This window comes from Aedes aegypti, chromosome 2 (assembly GCF_002204515.2).
Source record: "Aedes aegypti strain LVP_AGWG chromosome 2, AaegL5.0 Primary Assembly, whole genome shotgun sequence".
Lineage (NCBI taxonomy): Eukaryota > Metazoa > Arthropoda > Insecta > Diptera > Culicidae > Aedes > Aedes aegypti.
Genome location: NC_035108.1, coordinates 422,294,671 through 422,318,024, shown reverse-complemented (window position 1 = coordinate 422,318,024; position 23,354 = coordinate 422,294,671).

Genomic DNA, 23,354 nt, shown 5'->3' with positions numbered 1-23,354 from the left:
ATTTTTGCTGAGTTATTGCGATTTCATACGATGCTTTCTGGATTGATATATGATCTGTCAGTTTATATAACATATCGCGATTCTATGTTGCACTATTTACGACATGTTTTGTTGTCAACATAGATTGTCGTTTATGAATCGTATTGCGGATTTATATACAACTTGTATTAACATTGATAACGCCTTATTTGGCATCTTGCGCGATTCTGATTTTGGACGCATGAATATGTGATTTTGGATGCACATTCTTATACGATACGTGGTTCACTGGGAAAATACCTCAAATAATACCTTCTGCATATTCTACAAATGCCAAGCTGATAATTAGATCAGGTATTGTAATACCTAAATAATACTTGATGGATTTTCATATAAAAGTGATTTTTTTTCAATAATAGGTCACCTCCAGCAGTCCTCAATATCTTTCGAATACCAAAATGAAGAATTTTTAATTGTTTGAAACATTTTTTTTAAATACCTTTATAATACCAAAACGAGGTATTGAAAACTGAACAATACCTAATTATTGTATGAAACCAAAATATGGTATGCATAAGTTATTGCGAGTTATTCTTTCCTCATCGGCTTGTTTGTCTATTTTTCATTAGGAAATTGATTTCGGAATATGTTCCCGGATTTACCTAAAAAATGTTACTAAATCTTTCACAAGTTGTGTGTGTGTATAATCCATCTAACCCCCACTGTCCGGCAGTGGTATTATGGAAAAAAGTTTTCAGCAAAACTGCTTTGGTACAACATTTTTGCAAAAAGCTTCAGTCCGGGAGTTAGAAGGTGATAGCTCTATTGCAGATCCGGTGACCCATTTCAGAATGGCTGGAGAGACACGTCCATTCAGAAGTCACTTTCACTTACAACAAGCCCCGCATGTATGCATTACCGTTATCAAATGGATAATGATAATGCATATACACTTCCTGTTCAAAAGATGATTACTTTGAAACTGGCGCGTATTTAATGTTCAAGTTCAAATAAATATAAAATCAGAACATTCTCACCAAAATTCATCCAAGGTGGCGTTGTCACCAAATCAAATCAGCAACTAATTTGGTATGCATTTTCTTCGCCTTGTGACGCACTTACCACTTGTCATTTCTAGACCACATTTTTTAATCCTACTTTGACGCATTTTTCACAATTATCACAATAATATGTTTTTTTATTGTTGAAACCATCCGGTGGCGTAGTATACTGTCAGCCAAATTATCAACAAAGCAACAACAAAAAAAATCACGTGGAAATTCATTAGCAAAACCAACTAGAACCGGTCATAAACCATCACATTGAAGAAGTCTTTGATCACACGAAACGCGCTGATATTTTTTTCACTATTCTATATCGAGGTTTTTTCAATATTCACATCCGAAATACAATCCGGATGGCGTCGCACTAGGCAAATCATCGGCAAAATCGCGAAAAAAGTGAGCACAAAAAAAGTGTGGCAGGAAAACAAAACACGACCGTTCGCGGCAACGCCTACTGCGATCCTTCATGTTACTAAATCTTTCACAAGTTCAGTTTTTTCTCGCAATTCCTCAAAAAGTTGATTCTGTCAAATCTAATACTGAGATATTTTGCTGATTGTTCTACTAGAAATTCTTCTGCGAATCCCTTTAAATATTTTTTTTCAAAAATTTTATTACAAATTCTTCCGCAAAGTTCATAAAAGTCCTTAACAAATATTTCCAAAATACATAAAAAAATGCGTCAAACATTCTTTTATGTTTTCTTTTTCTCTTCCCCGGATTTTCTAAAATTGAAAAAAAAAGGTCGCTTGCCTGCGAATTTTTCACAGCAAATTTGTTGAAAACCCCAGAATCTATAGAGAAATATGTAGCAAAATAACGAGAAGTAGAAATGTAAAGAAATTTGTATTGATCTTCCTTAAAACACTTCTTTGGAAATAATGTTATCAATTATTAGCAGAATCCACAAGGGCGGAATTTCGATAGGCTCGCTGGCAGATTTCTAGAAAACCGGAAATCAAGGAAGGATATTTTTCAGAATAATTTCTAAAGAAGATTCTGATGCAACTTCTTGAGAAATGTATTTTATTTGTCAATTAATTAGAGAGGTTTTAACTATCCTGTAATTTACCTCTAGAAAAAGATAAATAATCACATGACTTTCATTTTACCATTAACCATCTATTTCTCTACCTGCTTCACCCTTTCAACCTGCTTTTGTTTCTCCTTCCTTCGCATGACGCTTTGAGGAACTTCGTACAAAAATCGGTCCATACTCCAAAAAATGCAATATTTTAAAGAATTTAAAAAATGGTAAATTATAGGAGTTTTGAATTTTTATACGTACGGTTATGATTTAAAAACATACTGGAAATATTTTTGCGTTAAACTCCTGCAGTATTACAGAATAGTACTGCCGTTCTACGCATAATCGTCCCATGTTCCAAAATATGCAATCGAGAAAAACGCGTTTAAAGATTTTAACACATTTAGGCCTCGTATTGACCAGGTGTGTGGTGAATTAAATTAAAATCTTTACAACAGTATAAAGAATAGCGTGTTCATTAGAGTCAAGAGTTTTTATTATGGGAATAAAGTAAATTTAGCTACGAAATTCAAAGTGGGACTGTTATGCCTAGAAATACGGCGTTTTTGGTGAATTTCTACGCAAAACAGTCCCACTGAGAGCAGTAACCAATTATGTGCTAAGCATACTGCTGTGGATGACCGTTCTTACCTATAGATTGTACCGAATGTAGAGGACGTATATCCTCTAGACTATTTTAAGGCACCTAATGAAGGCTCAAGTGACATGTGCCAAACGGAGCCACGTGTGGGGAAGAGAAAAAAAACGATTTTATAGTTTGTGATGGAAAGCAAAGTTTTCTATATGTGTTATAGTGAGAAAATGTATGAGTTAGTGAAAGAAAGAGTGGATGAGTAAGTAAGAGCGTTTATAAGATGTAATTAATTCCTAAATCGACTCTTACAACTGCAGGCTTGACAAAAACTCATCTGCGAATTCAAGGTTATTCTGCCGAGTAAATATTTAACTCAAAATTCACGACACAAATCTTCACACGATTTGACATTTCCTTGGACTTGGTTTGCAAAATCGTGATTTTTGGTACATCGCAAATAAAGTTTCAGAACCATCAACATATTTGCCACTTGCATCGAAGAACCAATTACCCAGAATAACCCAGTATGTGGCCAGGTCACCCAAAACCTCTTGAACTATTCTTCTTTTGACATGACTTTGACTTCTTCTTGACTTCATCAAGTTTGATGTGTCGCAAGATAGGTCTCAGAATCGCCAATATAATAACCACCTCTTCTGGAGAACAGGGTACCCTAAACAACCTGGCATGTTATCAAGTTAGCGTTAGCGTAGTTACGGTATACTTCGTAGATTGGATACTAGCAACATTCATGTTTCTTTTTAATAATCTCATCCTGACTACTTTCAAGAACAAGGCAGGGGAGTATACCTTGTTCAAATCATAAACAAGAATACTAAAAGCATGAACATCGCTATTCCCGGCCATGCCCATCTTTACCGTAACTTGGGATAGGGGAAGGAAATGTTGATGTAGCACTTACTTAATGAGAGGCCACCGACTCAGCGACACCCTCATAAGTGCTACGGAGTTGGAGGTTGGGGAAGGTATATTGCCAGGATTCGCCTAGAAAGCTGGCGATAGACCATAAATATTTGTTTTTTAAGCGTTTTCAAATTAATCTTTTGAATGCCGGCAATCAAAAGAGAAAATAATAGCTTATTTATAGTACAAATAGTATTTCGCGAAATGCTTGTCGATTGTGCAGTAATATTTTTGCTAAATAACCAGTAAAAAGCAAAACCGATCCCTCCAGGGTCATCGGATTGTATAAAATAACGATACGCGTAAAAAAAAAAATCACGCCTATTGAAAAACTGTACTGTGCCCATTGAAAAACTGTACTGGGTGGTACTGTATTTTTAGATAATCGAAAAACGAAAGGGAGTGCGTTCGAACTAAACACCCTGGGATAACACAGTCGGTTTTTCTGCTCAAAATTATACGAAAAGCAGAATCGATTCCTCCAGGGTCATCGAACGGTTAGAAAACCTCCACAACCGATTGTTAGTTGCGTAACACCCGCCCGGACAGAATGCGCAATCTGAACATAATTATCAAACTCCGAAAATAACATTTTCCGTTCAAGAAACGATCAGAAGTTCCACGACGCGGACAAAAACGATCCGGAAGGCTCACAAAAGAAAAAGTATCATACTGGAACAAACTCACCGGATTGATTCTCTAAATTTATGTGTTGCCTGTCACTTCCGGATGGTTCGGTGAACTTAGGGCAGCCAAAAACCAACAGTACTGAGGACACAAATCAAACAAATCACTTTTTCATTTTTCACTTTTCACTATTCCATTTCTGAATGTAAAAACTGTCCTGCTTGGGCTTTACGAAGCACTACCCAGCAAGACGCTCCAAACCAGAAAAAAAACCTCCGGCGACGAAAACATGCGCGAAACCCAATCTGGCATGTTATCAAGTTATCCAAGAACCTTTGAATTACCCTTAGCCTAGATTTGGGAATTTATGTAGTTTGATGTTGCCAGCTAGGTTTCAGAACCGATGGTTTACAGGCCATTTCCCCCAGGGAACCGAGAATTCGGAACAATCCGACATGTGGTCAAGTTATTTAAATACATTTAAACCACCTTTAGACATGATTTGCAAATTCATGAAAATTCATGTCGCAAGCCAGGTTTCAGATTCGCCAATAAAATATGGCCACTTCCACCAATGAACCGATATTCGGAACAACCCAGCATGTGGCCAAGCCATCCAAAAACATTCGAACCTTTTTTATTTAGACTTGGTTCGCTAAATCATGAAGTTGATTTGTCGCAAGCCATGGACTCGAAAATAAAAAATAAAACAGGTTGTGTTCCACATGGGATGTAAAGCCAACGTAGGAAACGATTTTCCCAAACACCAGCTAATTCAAAACTGCCTACTGACTATTTTGTTCGAGATCAGCGCAGCGAATTGTATAGTGTGACAGTTATGCGTAGAAATACAGTAGTGGGACAGTTATGCGTAGAAATTCAACAATGGGACAAATTGACTTGGCTTGCTTTTCATTGAGTTTCCGAACAAAGTAAATTTTTGGTGTGTGTTTTCTAAAACTATACGTAAAAATAAACTGTTTAATGACAAAAAGTCAAAATGCACAAAAAGTAACATGGGACAATTATGCGTATAACGGCAGAGTAGATCCTTCAAAAAAGTTTGTTTCGAAAATCTGAACGTAGGAAAAATTCTACATCAATATGTTCCTCTGGTGAACATCATAAAATCATAAAACTTCGGAGTTGATACAAAATTTTATCTAAGATTTAAGTTACAAATGCTTTCAGTAAAAACACCAACAATTTTCTATTATAGGAGACGAGGAAAAAAACAAGATTTGTTGTAGTAAATCCTACAAGGACCACTTAACTTTTCTATGAGGTACATTGTCAATTCTTGAATTTTACGACAGAAATTCTGTATTTTTTTTCCGAATAATGTTTATTCAAAAGATTACCAACAAAGTACTTTCAAACCTTTTTGTATGTGTTTCTCTAGAAATCTGATATGGAGTGATTTGTAGGGGAATATGTAGAGCAATCCCTAAAAATATTGTAATATTCCCGGAGTAGTTTTTGAACCAAAAAATTGAGAATGGATATTTTTTTAATTTTATTCATGGAAAAATCCTGATATTACCATTACCAAAAAAAATAGAGTTAATTCTAGACCCTGAAAGAATATTTGTTGGAATTTCTAGAGAAATTTTTAAAAAGTTCAAGAATAAATTGCTAAATATTATTAAATCTGATGAAAAATTTCTTCAAAAATTCCGAAAAGCATCGTTAGTGCGGTTTAAACAAAAAAAAAATTTCTGGGAAATATTCAGATGAATCTCTGGTGAATTTTTCGGAAGAATCTTAGGGAAACTAAAAAAAATCTGTGAAAATAATGCAGATACAAATGCAGAGAATTTCTCTGAAAAATCATGAATAAAAATTTCTCAATTGTATTTTTTTACAATTGCTCATGAAATTCCTGTGAAATATTTCGAGGAATTCTTAGAGCAACACCTGGAACAATCATTTGATTGTTTTGCAGGAAGTCCGGATTATTTTTACTGTGGTTTTCTTAACAATCCTGCAGAGACATTTAGGAAGAAATACGAAAGCAAAGTGGGAAGAACTGTTGATGAACTATCTGAAGAATTCGTGGAATGAATCCTTGCTTGTTGATCTTGAAGACATTTTTAGTGAGAGTCATAGAATTTTTTGTACTATTTTTTGGATGAAATTCTCAGTTATTCCTGAACATCCTAATCAAATTTTTAATGGACAACTGGAGGATACTTTTAACTAACAATTGGAATTTATATGTAATAAGTATGTAAAGGGCCTTACAGGAGAATTTATTAAAATAATTTTTAATGCATTCTCTGGAGAAATTCTTCAAGTGTTTTTTTTTATTTTTTAGCTATTTGATAGAGAAATTTTGTAATGATCAATAAGTCTAGGAATGATTTTTCGAGAGAATCCCAGTATGAGCTCAGTGGAAACCGGTAAAGGAATTCTTGGAGAAAGCACTAAAAAGTACGAAAATAATTGAGGAAGGAATTTCTTCTCCAAGAAGGAATCTCTTCAAAGCACACGGTTGAATACCTGAATAGTTCGTGGAAGTACCACAAAGGACAATCGTTCTAATCTTTTTTTGCTAGAATGCTTGAAGAATTTTTGACTAGAATCTAATGGCGAAGATTGAAATTTACAAATATCGCTGATGTTTCAAGGCACATGAGACAAAATAATAAACAAATAAAGTCAATACAATTCTGGTACAACTACGAAATTTGGGTAAATCGTGATTATTGTGACCGACATTACTTCTGTGAAACAAGTATTTTCTAGGCCCCCCCTAGGCCCCCTCCAGAGAAAAATCCTAGCTACGCCAATGTATATTTGCAACTTTTCAAAAATTACTTCAGAAATAACTCGATTCAATTCAATTTAACTTTTATATCGGTTAAAAATCTCCAGTCTCTTCAACCGAATGGATGAGCAAAATTTTATTCGAATCAACAATCATTAAGTTCAATTGATAGGTCTTTCGGCATGCAAACAGTAATTTATAAAACAATCTTCTAAATTAAATAGATATCTCACTTTGCAAACACACCCCGTATCACACCCCGCTGAGCTATTTTTAAATTCAAACCCGTCCGCAAAAACTGCTGCTCACAATGTGCCATAATGGGGGTCAACTTTGATTGAATCATTTTCCTCTGGACTGCTGACCGTGTACCCAAACTGGACCGCAATTCGAACAGGGGCGATTAGTTTAATGAACTCCCTATCACTGAGAGGTTGATCCTTTGACAAGGTTTATGAAGCGAAAGGGATTTCCACGCATTTTCACACACTTGACGTGTAATGTATGTCAGTGGCAGACATCCCACAGCTTTGGCAGCAGCGGATCCCAATTGTGAAACACACAATCCATCCCACCCACGACGATGACGATGATGAGGATGATGTGTGACGTGTGCAAACGATTTTAAAGCTGACAAATTCGGTTGTAAAGTCCCGCTGCCTGGTTTCGATTCGTTCCTAAAACTACCATCACCCCCGGTCGTGGCGCACAGTGATACGGCACATAGGCAAAAAATCGAAAAATAAATTGTCTTGTTCTTAGTACACATCATAAATTTAGCATTTGCTTTCAAATATTTTTTCTTTCTTTTCCTTAGGAGTCGGACCTGGTGTAGTGGTGAGAACACACGCCTCTCAAGCCGAGGACCTGGCACGAATTCCATCCCTAAGATAGGTACTTGTCATTTATGCTACAATCGTGGTGACTTCCTTTGGGAGGGAAGTAAAGCCGTTGGTCCCGAGATGAAAATCTCGTTAATAAAGACAAAAAAATCTTTCCCGTCTGGGAATACTTTCATGATATGTTGGAAATACATTACAAATTGGTTTATTTTTCTCTGGCCTATTCTCACCCCATCGAGGAGCTGACGAAAATGGAATTGGTCCGCATTAGAAACAAAGCAGAAGTATTATGTTCTATGACACCCCAATATGAGCAATTTAAGACCCAAGCATGGACCCAAGTAACCATCAGCACTAATTATAACCCAAGATCAGCATTAGAAAAGAATATAGTTGGGCATTACAATAGCAATACAAATGCAGATACGCCCAATAACACCATTTCAAGCGATTAGAAACCCTATTACTGTTTGTTTGTTTATTTTCTACACTTAACACAAAAAGGGTGCATTCGTGTCGTTACCCTATTACTGTATTAATAATGCTTCGAAGCTTGATGCGTACAGGCTTTGAATAAGCACTATATTGGCTCTAAATTCACATGTAAGGCATCATTCAATGCTATTTAGTATTTTAACAGATTTTCAACGTGGACAGTGTTTATTTTAAGTGCATACACTCCCGTGCATAAGTTTGGGTTCACCCCCCTAAACACATACAAAGGTGTTCAGTCCATATCTCTGTGATTACACGTCCAATTGAAACACTTTAGGCCGCATTCGGAAGGCAAAGATATTCTTACTTCGTATGTGTTTTTTCCAAAAACATTCTTTGAACTTTGTGTACTAAATTTTTACTTAAAGTTGTGACATTTTTCGAAAACCACGCTGAAAAAACATAGCTAGTTTCCTCAGCATTGGATCGACAAAAAAATTAAAACAAGGTATCATTAGAATCGTAATCTTAAATTCTTTCAAGAGAACTCACGATATTTTTGCGGACAAATCTGAAAACTATTCAGAATCAATGAAACAGTCAGTCACGTCATCGTGCAAAAGTTTGGGTTCACCTGAACTTACTTAAAACACGAGAAATCTGTGAAATCTCAAACCAATCATGTACGCGTTATTATTTGCTCTCGAAAAAGCTTTAAACTTTTAAAATCGGTTGAAAAATGGCAGAGATATTGACAAAAATGATGTGCGTGCGGCTGTGTGACGGGGAAAATTACGGTTTATATAGATTGTTGCACGCTTGAGAATACTTCATGCAGTACAATTCTCGTTTATTTTCTAGTTTTTGTTCGATTTTTACAAATTTTCTAACAACTAATATGGTCGGTCAAGGGTCTTTCAATCTTGGCTGATATTGATCTCTTTTTTATGGTTATTTGACTCGATTTGATGAATTTTACATTTCGGCTCGTTCTGTAGCGCTGGTAATTTTACAAACTTCATATAAAAATTGTCAACTATTCTTGCAGATGATGTTAACTCCATATGAAAAAATGTCAACAATTCCTGCAGTAAACGTCATAGAAGGCCAGTCGATCTCCAAAAAAAAAAAACATTTTTGCTGAATAAGAGTTAAACAACTAGTGAAATAGGAGGTAATTACTACATTTCAACCAGTGTATCCGAATTGGCCACCGGTATCTAAATCTTTGTGGATGCATTTGATGGTATAACGAATACGATACGTTCAAGTGCGTGCAACAAAGTCATCCACGCCTTTTGATGATTATTGAAATACTTCATTATGCTTTATTATTGTTTAGTTATTTAAAATGTATAAAATTCTCAGGGTGTGAACTATTGACAACGTTTAATTTATTTTTGTATTATATTTTTACTCAATGGTTGTTTCATGTTCTTTTACTGATTTTGGTTGAGAGTAGATATCAAAATGACGTCATCAATTATTGATAATATGTTTTATCATCAGTATATGCATTTGCTTTGTGTATTTTCAGCATTAAAAAAGTATTAGGAAACTATACAGTATTGGACAAAATATTTGCAACATTTTCGATATTCCATACAAAATGGTCTTTGGAGGCTTAGATATCAGTTTTTTATGGATAGATTTCAATCAAATAGTCACAGCACTTGAATTTCAACAAATATTACTGAGATTTTTTTTTTCCGATCACGAGATCATTTTTGAAAAAACCTTTTGATTAAATTGAAATATTTGATAAAAAATTATAAACAATTTTTCTGAAAATAGAAAAAATCTGAATAAAAACTGTTTTCAGCAAACTTGATTATATTATCTTCAATTTGTTTTAATGTAACAATAATCAAAATTTGTCAAAAACTTTTATTCAAAAATAACGGTTTGACTAAAGTGAATTTTTTGACAAATTTTGATGATTATTATATTTTAAAAAAATTGAACTCGTGATACATACATACATGGTCTGGGGATGTTTTTCATGGAGTGGAGTAGGAAGCCTCGTGAAAATCGACGGAATAATGACGGCAGATTCCTACATCAACATCTTGCGGGAAAATCTGGGGGTTTCGCTGATCCAGACGGGCCTTGAAGAGAAATTCATGTTTCTCTAGAACAACGACCCGAAGCATACTGCCAAGAAGACCAAGTCTTTCTTCCGGTCTTGTCGGATTAAACCGCTGGAATGGCCTCCACAAAGCTCAGACCTCAACTCCATCGAGAATTTGTGGGCGATTCTCGATGCCAGGGTTGACAAAACTGGTGTTTCCAACAAAAATAATTATTTTTAAGCCTTGGAGCGCGCCTGGGAAGAACTAGAACCACAACACCTACAAAACCTGGTAAAAAGCATGCCGAAGCACCTCCAGCAAGTCCTTAAGGCCAAAGGAGGACACATTAACTATTAAATTGCTTTTTATTTTTCTTAAATCATCTTTTCTGGGGCCAAGAAGGAAGAAGGCACCTTATTTTGTCACTATTTATTTTTCAATACAAATTGATTTTCTTTTTCTTTGAGTGAAATTTTTTTTTTTATCAAAATTTCGTAAGTGCAACTTTAAAAGAATATCAAAAATAAAATATCAAAAAAGATTTAAGTGTGTTAACTTTAATTTGAACCAAATCAATGAGAGAAATTCGAAAACTGGTGAGGTGGGCACTTTATTTTGCCTATCAGTGTAGATGCCCTATGTCACTGTTTCGTTCCGTATACCAGTTAATCGCGTACAATTGAGCCCAGAATGACAAATTCACTAGTTGATACCCTAATGAACATAGTTGCAGAAGGTTGTATCTGGATTTAAACTCATTTTCATTACCCTTTCAGATCAGCACTCCCGTACAATCACTCATATGCGTGCACCTTGTACCGCAGCTCGCTCAGCGTCATAGGTGGCTATGATGCGCTTAGTGGCTACCATCCAGCTATGCTGCAGATATACCAAGAAGTATTGCAAATCTACTTCAGATAGCTAAAATACCAACTTTCTCAATTTTAATCATCATACAACCTTCTACAATATTGTTCGCTATGGTATCAAGTAATGTTTTTGACATTCTGAGTTCATTTGAACGCGATCAACAATTATCGTGATCCAATCAGGAGATGATGTTCTAATTCCCATATGTTTGAGCTGAAAATCCCATATTAACTTCAATTCAATTGCGCCAGCTCATGGAACGACCAAATTAGCTGACATTTTCAGGAAGTCTTCCTCTAACCCTAAGTAATAATCCTGGGGGTGCCCCGTGGAATTTTACAACTTTATTTTTCTCCCATACTGAGCTGGGCCAGTCTAATATATATCTATCACATATTTTATGTCCGCTTCGTAAAACAACTGAAACCACTGTGCGCCGTTGATTTGAAAGGATTCTGTCGCCTGCGTTGGTACGCTGGAATAAGTGGGGGACGAGAACGTCTTTTGTGTGGTGCGATGCTGAACGTGACGCTTATGTTTCCCGCCAACGCCAACCTAGGCATCAGACGTTGCAACTGAAAGGAGCGAGCGAGGTTCTGTCACTCACGCTCTATGACCGACGTCGTTGAACGGTTTCTAATCCTTTTAAAATTTGAATGAAATTAGAGCTGGAAATCTGTGCTCTGCTAGGGACACAAACAAACATTGGGTTTGTGACAGCAATAATTATTGCGGTGAGAGAAATTTCCCGGGCAGGCGGTGGAACTTGGAGTGGGAAAATTTGTTTTCAGTTTGTTGAAAAAAAGTTTAATGCGCAAAAAGGCCTACAGATGGGGTGAGATGATCCGGTATTCACATGTACATCGGCACACAAGCAAAGCATCTGGCGATTTCGATTACTAATTCAATCTTTAAACATCACACCTCAAACGAGGTTACGCATATGAGCTAAAGCAAAGCCAATATGCATGGTATATTGTTCTGTAGTGCAAATACTCTCCAGACAAATACGATTGATGTCAACATGAGGTATGCTATCTTGAACATGTTCGATAAAGACCGATTAATCCTTGCTTCAGCAGAATAACAATCGATACACGATATTTAACAATTACGATATTTAACATATGATGTGATGCTCTAGGACTACATCGGCAAATTGATTTGTGCTGCTTGATTATGGTCGTTCCACAGTTATGGATGATAGACCGAAGTTGGATTCAAAACAGAATTTCAAGTTTATTTGATACTATGCAAAAACAATCCACCGTTACGTGGATTTATGATCTACCCAGATTTGAAATGAATTATAATGGACATTAACACATTTTCCGGTTTGTGGGAAATAAAAGGCCCAACATATTCCAAAATGCATAGATTTATAACTGTGGCATAGTGTATACAATACTTTTACTCAAAATGTAGTAGGGTCCGACTCCGTTTGTGTTAGAAAGGTACAGGGTTTTCAGTTTGCATTTAATATTCGAAAGCGTCATACCTGAAGAAATTTTACATGGATGGTGTCTCACTCAAAAAATTACAAACAATGACAAAGGAAAAACATGTTTCTACCTTCTGCAGTGGCTTTCACATGACCACAATATTTGAAAATATTGATACCCACAAACCGACCAATATTTGCAAACTTCGCTTCTCATCATCCTTCCGAAATAATAAAACAATTTTTCTATTACCTCTCATTAACCTTATTTAGGTCGACCACCCGAGACAGTATCTCTCTGATCTCCTCATTTCACCATTATCCGATCTATTTACAGGATGATCCCGTTTCAGATCTTCGGCCGTTTGAAGAAAACCGCAAGTTCCTTTGGGCTCCGCGCTCTCATTGAAGTGTGCAAAATTTTGCATATCTCAATATCCTTGCAGCTGATCCTTCTTCGTCATCGTCGTCGTCCTGAAGCAGAATCGACGAAACGGAAAATTGTGTGGGTTGGTAATCCGTTTAGATCAGAGTGAGGCTGCCGCTTTTGGTAAATAGATTCAGGGTGAGAAGTTTGAAGAGAGAAAACAATATGAAGAATCCTGAAACGGTAGTTGCCCGGTGGCGGTATCTTTTACAAACGCAAAGCGGAACTGGTTAATCCGAGTAAAACATCTCTAATGCGGTATTGGACGTAAAAGGTCGGCGAAAAGTTCCTAATATTGAAAACTATTTAAGGTTTATAAAGTATTGGTATATTCTACTGAACGGTATGATTAAAAGAATCTGCTATTTTTTTATAAGTATCATATTGAAAATGACATTCATTTTTTGTATATATATTGAAGTTTTTCAATTTTATAACCATAGCTTCATGCCAAAATGGATAATTATCTCAATCACAAACTTATATTCTTCCGATGGGTAACTTTTTTTTTTCTAATATTTTGAATTGGACTGCTCGTTTTTTTCAATAATAAAGAGGACGAGCTGTTTAATTTTCGAATAGCGAATAACATACATATAGCAGTTATTACATATTATGATTAACTTTTTTGAAACCTGGATCTAATCTGAAAAGAAAAATCTTTTTTGATTATCGTAATGATCGACTAGATGGAGCATGTGGAGTTGCAGTCATCATTATTAGGTGTATAAAACATCAACTTTTTCCGTCATTTGAAACAAATGTTTTTGAAACTTTGGATGTTTCTGTTAAAACACAGCTTGGTGAATATACAATTATAGCTGCCTTATTGCCTTTTCAATGCACTGGGCAGCAAGTTAATTTGATTCAAACTGACTTGCGGAAATTGACTTGCAATAAGTCAATATTTTTTGTCATTGGTAACTTTAATGCCAAACATCGCTCATGGAAAAAATCGAAAAAAAAGTCCAACGGCAGAATTTTATTTGATGAGTGCTCTTCAGGATATTTCTCAATTCGATACTCTGATAACCATACTTGTTTTTCCTCTTCTTTAAATCCTTCTACGATTGATTTATAATTACCGACTCTAATCACCTTTGTAGTCAACCGGATACTTACGCTGATTTTGATTCCGATCATGCCCCTGTTACAATATCCCATAAAGCCCATTTTCAATGCACTCGCGATCCTTCTATGAAAATTATATGGCAGGATCTGCAATAAGAAATTAACTACATTTCACTCAATTAGGAAACAAAAAAATGAACATAAAATTTCTCAATTGGACCCTGGCTCCAACCCCTTTTGGAAATTATCTAAATTTTTTAAATAGGTCATAAGCCAATTCCCAACAAATGTAAATGGAAGTATGACAGTATTTCGACCTCAACTGTAAGACCGTCTTCAGTATCGTGTACTAGAAATGATGTAATCAGCTATTATTGAACTTATTTTCTTGTATTTAGTCTTCTATTCATTTCTTGTTTTGTGTGATTGAAATCTACCGATCTACCAAATTTATAAATTAACATAGAATCCTACAACCCTCCACTATAACTCTCAGCGTTCATAATCCTTCCAATATTTATCCACACTTGATAATTTCTGTCATCAATCACCGTAAACTGTATTTCTACAAACTGCAAATATTTACAAACATAAATCCCTCCGGCATATCCTCAGCTTATTTGTTTGCTTGCTACTTGTCCCAGTGTTTTCCGAAATCTCCCTCTGCGGTTCGTCGGATCCTTTTCAAAAGCCTATCCACCCCCGTCGTCGTCAACATTCTATTTGGTCCCTTTCTCATTATTTTCAACTGCTGAAGCGTGCTGAAAAACATAGAGGCTTCTCTCTTAATCAACATTCGGTGCGTCGGTTGTCTTTCTTCTGTTTAAAAAAAAAAATGGAATCTCAACAATTGCGGCAGAGAAGAAACAGACCTTCGCACGCTTATTTTTTCGCTTCATAATTGTGAACATTTGTAGTAGCACTCCCGGAAAATTACAGTCAGGTAAAAGAGTGAAACAGCAGCGGTCCTTTTGGTGCTACCGATGCAGAACAGTGGCTTCTAGGCGGGAGTTTGGAATTAACCTTCCCATTTAGGGCACCAGAAAGGGTCTTATCGCGAGGTCCAATGATGCGTATGAGTCGGCGGCATTCGATGAGGATGATAGCCGAAATGATAATCCCATAATGAGGAGTAATTATTTCTGATTATGTCTATGAGCTAAAGGATATCAATTTTAGGAAGAATTTCCTACTGACTTGGTTGAGTGGGATGTGCAGTAAGGTGGCCCATTTTATATGGAATGAATCAAACCCTAACATTATTGAATTACATTCCCGTTCATTTTACCCCCAGAAGCTACTGTGAAGTTTTGAGAGAAATCCATCAAGTCTAAAGGAGGGCTCCACTAGCTTGAAATTTCTATGGAGAAAAACGTTCAAATATATAGAAAAGACTGTTCAAATAACATTTTGACCATATGTATCGCTGTTCAAGATTTTTTTTCATTTTTGGTTGGAAGATACAGTGAAGAAGATATTGTAATAAATAAGAAGTTTCTCGTTTAGAAGCAAAACAAAATACGCTTAGGGAAACTGAAATGCTGGTTGCATTGGAGTAAGACAGCATCTTGAACTAAACAGTTGTTTATGCAACAAGTCTCAAAATGATTTTTTTTTTTCAGCTCAAGTCATGTTTTTATAGCATTGAGGCCTCACAAATCCCTCTTTTTTACTATATACACTGAAACCAAGCGAAAAAATTATTCTACAACTATTTTATCGTCAGAGTTAGTACTAACAAACAAAATTTAAATCAGAGAGTCGTGAGTTCGATTCTCACCGAGAAAACGTGTAACTGTTTCGCAAAACTTCACATCAATTTGACCTTTTAATCCAATTGCAGAGTAATGTAGCACATTATTCCGGATTTATTGAACTATAAATATTTTTGTCGAGAGTTGTGGGGGCCCCTAAAATGTGGGGGCCCGGGGCCATGGCCCCCTCGACACCCCGTAAATGCGGCCCTGTTCGGTGGAGAACTCGAAAATGGTGTGTGGCGCAGACGCATTATTCACGAGTTGTATCAAGTGTATAAAGATGCGAATATTTCCATACGTGTGAAACACAGCCAATTAGTTCGAATGTCGTGGAAGACCACGAATAGGCTGTACGCAGTGCAAGAGGACCTAGCAACCCCTAACGTTCGGGGGCAAATGGAGAAGTGTTGGCCTAGACCGCCAAAAATGAGCTCTACAATATTCACGGTAATGGCGTTACGCTACGCTGCAGCCAGCAAAGTCATGGCCAAGATGCACCCCTAATGTGGAGCGTAATTAAAATGCAATGCGTTTGGCATTGTGACACTCCCTCAGCGACGATTAACGTTAGAAGAAAACGGTAGCGAAATTTGCAATGACAACCAACAGAATGCATCCGAGCACATGCAAGCATGCAATTGTGCAACGGGGAAATTTACATTGTCAACACAACGACGATGGTTACGATTCTGCTCCAAAAACTGCCTCCGGCTTGTGAACAATGCAGCAAGCAGCATCCGTCCTTAAGTGCAGAAGTAAAAAAAGCAGTGGTAATGCCCTTCAGTGCATTGCTCATATGCTCAGTGGTACCATATTTTTTGTTTTCTCTTGAGAGTTATACCCTAGAGCTAGCATGAAGTATAATGTTGTCACGTACGATTCCTTACATTTTCAATTAAATTCATTTGTTGTTATTGTAGAATTTTTTCATATGGGAGAAGGTGATGTGTTTTTCTAACTATGAGTGGTAAATATGAATAATAATTCAAACCATAATCTAAATGACAAAATCCGCACCAACTAAGTTACAACAGTAAATATCAGGGTGTTTACTCGTTTGTGGAAATAAAATACATCCATATTTCTAGGCTTTCATAAATTACATAAACATGTAGTTTTGATTAACTCACTCAAAAGATAATACACAATACTTGTTTTAACGATTAGATTGGTATTTTAAATCTGGAGAATGTGGCAACTTCATTTCTAACTTGTATACACAAATAGTATATGTTCTGGCTGTTCAATATCTTTTTTGAAGTATGAAATATTATCTTTGACCATGCGGCAATGCGGCCGTGTTAATCTAATTATGTGTAAAAAACAAGCAAAAAAAGTAACACCATTTCTCGACGATTAATGAAAAATGAAGGTTTTGGCGAAAAAAAAAATGTATGGACACTTTTTTAACAGAGCCATGTAAAACAAAATCCATGCAAAACCAGAATCGGGTGTATATTTTTTATATTATAATTTCTAGTGATAGCTTTAGCCAAAAGCTAGTTTTCGTTCGTTTTTTGAAGTATAACCCACATACTTATTTTATAAAGAAAAAGATCAACCTTCATTATAAGCTTATTAATATTTGGTTCATATATAGCACGCATATATAGTGGCTTCTAAAAGTAGTGATTAAGAGTCCGATTTTGCCCACTGCTGTTGTAACAAATGTGAAATAAATTTAAGGAGTAATAGATTTGCCTTTTGTCACAACTGTTCTAGTAGGATCCAAAAGAAACGCTTCTAGAAGTTCTGACAACAAACTTTCTTGGGGATGATGAATAACACGTGCAAATCAAGAAAGAACACCTGGTCAACTATGCCCACTATTTCACAGATGTTGCTGTCGTCAAACCAGTTCCTTGAGTCCGCCTCCTAGCACACGAAAAAATAAAAAACTTCGCTTATTGCCTGCACGCAGAAGTCATAGTCATATTTCGATAGCGAACACGTGCGGGTAACCCGAAAGCTAAATCTGAGCAGGTAATTTACATACCATTTGCCTCCCAGCTCTCGACGGTGCGCAATGACAAACGGGTTACATCCTCCTTTAAGGACACATCATTTCGACAATGATCAAGACTATGCCAAGGACCCTCGAAACAAGTGTACATCTAGTAGGACCACTTTTTGCAGCAACGGAACTGTGCAGCAGCCTACTCAAATTTCAGCACACATTTCCTCGACCAGGACCAGGATCAAGCCGTACTACCTTGACGACTGACAGGAAAGGAATGCCTCCGATGATGATGGAAAGAAACCAATTTGTTCTCGGTTGCATCTGGCGTCTTGTACCCATTGAAGAAGCACGCCTCCATTTGAACATATGCATCGGGCTCAACAATAAGCGTTGTGTGCTGGATGTGATTGCGATGTATCGCCGGCACGAGCCAACCGGGCTGAAATAATAATAATTAACCGGAAATCAAAACACGCGTCCTTTCTTCAGATTGCGAGACGGAATCAAATCGCAGCCAAGAAAACGGGCGCGAAGAGCGTTGAGACGTATTGCACATCAGGCACTTCCGCTCCAAAGACGAAGACGATGACGGCGAAAGGTGAGCAATTCAAACAATGGAAAATGTGCCAACAGGAACGACAATACCAAACCAACTTATGCTTGTCGAGAGCTATGCTCTGATCGAAGAAGGGAGATCGAAGGATAACAATGAGGACGACGATGCGGCTGGCCTTGCTGAGCTATTATTAAAATATCAAATTATGCGATGGTTAGGGTACCGTGGATATGTACTGAACGTACAGCACATTTAACGCAAATTCAAGTAGCGGTCATCAGATTGAAGGGATAGTCGGCCATGTGCATATCAGCGTCTTAAGTATGTCGTTTTACGGACAAGTCGACTTTGTCTGCAACTTCGAAGAAATGAATACATTCCATTGCGTAGTCTGAAGAGTTACAGATGTGTGTCCTTGAATTCTTGACTAAAGGTTAGAAATAAGTTATATTATTACTTAGTAAGTCCAGACGAAAAACTGGCTAAACATTGTTACAAATGGTTTAACATTTATATGAATGATTTCATATCTTACTGATCGCAAGCAAAATATTCTGATTAGTTCTGAGATTCTTGGCTGTTGCTTGCATTTTTCTATCCTACCACGAGTATGACTGATAGCTATACTCGTTTTGGAAAATTCATCTTTTTTCAATCTTTATTAACGAGATTTTTAGCCCTATGTTCTAAGTACAAATGGCATTATTTTCCTTCCGAAGCAGCTTCTACCTTGATATACGTAGAGTTACATATTTCTCAGGAGCACATAAATGTACTGAGGAGCCTCCAACCAAACCGTCTCTCAGCTCATCGGAATTTTAGTGTGCTAGGACGGAGGCTAACGAAAAATCTGAAAGCGCGCGCTAGGTGATGTGTTCTCGGGGAGACTTGTCTCATGCGCTGTTTGGCGCTACGGCTCACCATCGGTATCCAAGTTGTGAAACAACTGCTTAGTAACAAAGAGCCTCCACAACTATTTTCGCCTCATTATGCAGATGTCTAGATGGCCTACATGATAGGGATGGTCGAAGACTCGCGATCCAAGAGTTACAATTTCGATTATCGTTGATAACTTTTGTAATCGCTTCAATTAGGTATTCGCTGAATTTTAAACAGCACATGTGACGGAGCGCATGAGACCGCAGTGAGACACATCTCAAGAAAAATGAGGCGCACCAAAAAAAATCTTACAATGTACAGCGCTCCCGTGCGCTTGCAAGCAATGAGGGTCCTGCACCTAAGACTAACTCTAATCATATGTGACGAAATCGGAGATAGAATTCGGTCCTCATGTCTCCTCCTCGTAACAAAAATGCTCACGGACACTCAATTTTCAAAACTATCAGTCTATCAGTTGAAAAGGCCTGAACTGATTATCGCGGGTTCTAATTTTCACATAATCAGGGTATAATTAGTTACCTTTATTCACGACCGTCTTTCAAAGATATTGGCAGCTTTTAAGAAATATTGACTTGTCTGCTGGATAGATTCTATAACAGATACTCGAAAAACATTTGCCTCAATGTAACACTTACCCGAATGCGGTATTTGATTATACAGTCATCTCTCCCTTACTCGACATTGAAGGGACCATCGAGTTAGGGAGGTATCGAGTTACAGAACACAAAACCAGTGCAACTGCGTTCCAAGGGACCATCGAGTTAGCCATGAACTTTTACTATGGTTCTCTAACTAGATATCGAGATACGGAATATCGAGTAAGGGAGAGTTAACTGTAGAACCATTAAGATTAGTGCAGGAGTGCAACAGGAATTATTCAACTGAGAGTTGTTGTCAACCACACTTTTATATGTTAGCTCATGATTTGTTCAAATAAAATGGAATCAAATGGCCGAAACACTAATTTTTGGACGAAGAAAGTTTCCTGTGAAGCATTAGTACTAGTTTTCGAAAATCGTGTCTGACTGCAGTACTATAACAGTTCGGTTAAATACCGCATTCGGGTAAATGGTATTCGGATAAGTGACACATTCTGGTTTAAAGTTTTCAAATGCGTGGCCCCAAGTTTCACGAGGCGCATGTTCCAGGAAAAGAACAACCGCTTTTTATGAAACACCCCAATAATGAAATGATATCTCCCATACGAATAAAATTTAAATTGCACCTAACCGGGCGCACACAACCAGAAGTCGCAAAAAAGTTCACGTTATAACTCATTTATTCATACAAATTACATCAAACCCGCAACGCACGGTGAATAAAATCGTCAGATTGACGAGTTTCCTCGCATAAAACGCTTATTTTTCTGAGTTCATTTGTATATTTTGTTTCGTCCCGTACACTCGTACAAAGTAAGTCGAATCAATCCGTAGCAGCTGTCAAATCAACAATTGTTATCTTAAGTTAACTCGCATAAGATCACAGGTTAGCTCGGTAGAAAATTTATACGCTTGCAATGTATGCTATTATTCATCACATTATATATGGACGTATATCGCCCCCACTTTTGTACGTAGAAGGCCTTTTCGAGACATCTTATAGGTGAAATTTTGCACATACAAAGCCTCCAGGTAATTTTGTTATACCATGCCCACACAGTTACGGATCACCCATAGTGACGGATCACTTTGGCGTTCAACATCGGATAACTCGCTCAAAACATAAACGTTGACGTAAAACATATTTTTCCCATGTTATACTATTTGTCTTCTACCATTTGTAATGTTAAGCACAACATTCAACCGCTAAATAACGGTGTATTTGACAAATGTTCAATAGGTACCACACAGCTATCATTATATGGTCGTTTTCTGTAAGAAGTGCCGTCAGCATTCATAAGCTTCCACAGGTGGTAAAATTCAAATGTTATAGCATAAAACATGCTCGTTTGCTTCGATTTAGTATGAATTCATCTTTGGAAAACATTTTTCTTGATTGTTGATTCTAAATACCGAATATTAGCACTTCTAACTAGTGATCCATACAATGGACCAGGAAATGATTTTTTTTATATCTTTATTAACGAGATTTTTAGCCCTAGGCTAGTTCATCTCGGGACCAACGGCTTTACTTCCCTTCCGAAGGAAGTCGTCACTACAACTTTTTTGTCAGTGACTATCTCGGGGATGGGATTCGATCCCAGGTCCTCGGTGTGAGACCACTACACCAGGTCCGTCCCAGGAAATGATTTTTTATCACGGTTATGGATCACTTCCAAAGAATGTAGATTTCTGCCATTTTAAACATTGGATTCGACATTTTTAGACAATAGCACTAAAGGATAGAAGGATAGAAGGATAAAAGGTCAAGGTTTGTAAATTTTATTTTTTAGCAGACAAAAATGGGTGGAACTTGATGTGGATCGAAAACAGTACATGTCTCAGTTACTAGAATGCAGTATCACAAAAAAAGGGATTTTACCCTTGTTTCCAGCTCTAACACTGCTATTTTTTGCAGTAATATGTGACACATTGTTAACTTTCGCCAAATCATGCAATACAGATGCATTGAGTTGAAAATCTCTTGATTTTGCGCCCTGATCCGTAATATGTCACAATTTGATCCATGATATGAAAATTGATCCATAATATGGTTTTCAGAAACCGATACAATTTTTAATTATTATGCAATCCTATGTAAATATTACACTCAAAACAGTTTACTAACCGAAGTTCCAATTTGAAAAGATTCAATTCGTGCTTTTAAATTACAATTTTACGTTTTCCATGTCGTTTTATTGAATTTTCTAGGTTGGACTCCACACTATTTGATCCATAAATCTGGGGTCATGGTGCGTACATTTTAGTTGTCTGGGGGGTTGTTACTTTTCTCTTGAAAACACCACGTGTCCTTTTGAGCAAATGCGCCAGTGACGTTACAATTTATAACGAGAGCCTAAGCTACTATGCGGCTACGAGCGGAAAGCTTTTAATGTTTAATTAGTAATTAGTAAGAAATAAGCCAGCAATATGCTCGAAACAACTTTACCTTGTCGTATTGGTGTTATTTCCATTATGAGGGAAAATCAAATTGAAAGCTGAAAATCACACGATAATCAGTTCATCATGTTCCTGCCAATGAATATCTTGTACCCAAATGAACATTGTTGCGAGTGTGGAATCTTGCATCCCAAAAATTGAACGAATAACTCACTGATTGACACAGATTTCATTCAACTGTCACATAAATAAGCAAAGAAGCTTTCATTCTCAGCATGAACATTTACATTAGGCATTTAGCCACATTGTGCTAAGGGCAAATCGCCCTCTGGAAGTATTAAGGTGTTAGTGTCTTTTTAAAGTGATCGACATCATTTTCAAAATAATTTAGCCTTTGTTCCAGTACTTCCACAGAACCACATGCCAGAGATTCAGGTTTGACTTCAAACACAAGTATCTCAAGTCCGGTTTACTACATGAACAAGTGAATCACATTCGATTTACTTCATATATAACTTGTTCAGATCTGATTCACTCCGTGCCTAAAAAAATCAGATTCATTCACTTCATATTTAAGTGATTCAGATTTGTTCAATGGCACAAGTTTGATTAATTTCATATTCAAATCATTCAGATGAAACTTATTTCATATTCAAGTAATTTAGGTATGGTTGCCTCAAATTCAAGGCATTCAGGAATGATTCAATTCGTTTTAAAATTATTTAGAACTGATTCAGCTCATGTTCAAGTGATTCAGGAGTGATTCATTTCATATTCCAGTGATTCAGTACTTGCTCACTTCATATATAAGAGATTCAGATTTGATTCAGGCAATTATAGTCAGATTCAGTTCATATTCAAGCATGGGCATAGCCAGGATTTCCGACAGGAACGGGGCGATTGACCTTAAAAGTTCATTCATGAATTTTACGCAAAAACGATCATCACACACAACCTTTTCATTCTTTTTGCATGAAACATCAAACTATGCAGTACATGCATCCTTGTTTTTCATTCACATTGTGCAAAATGGAGTCC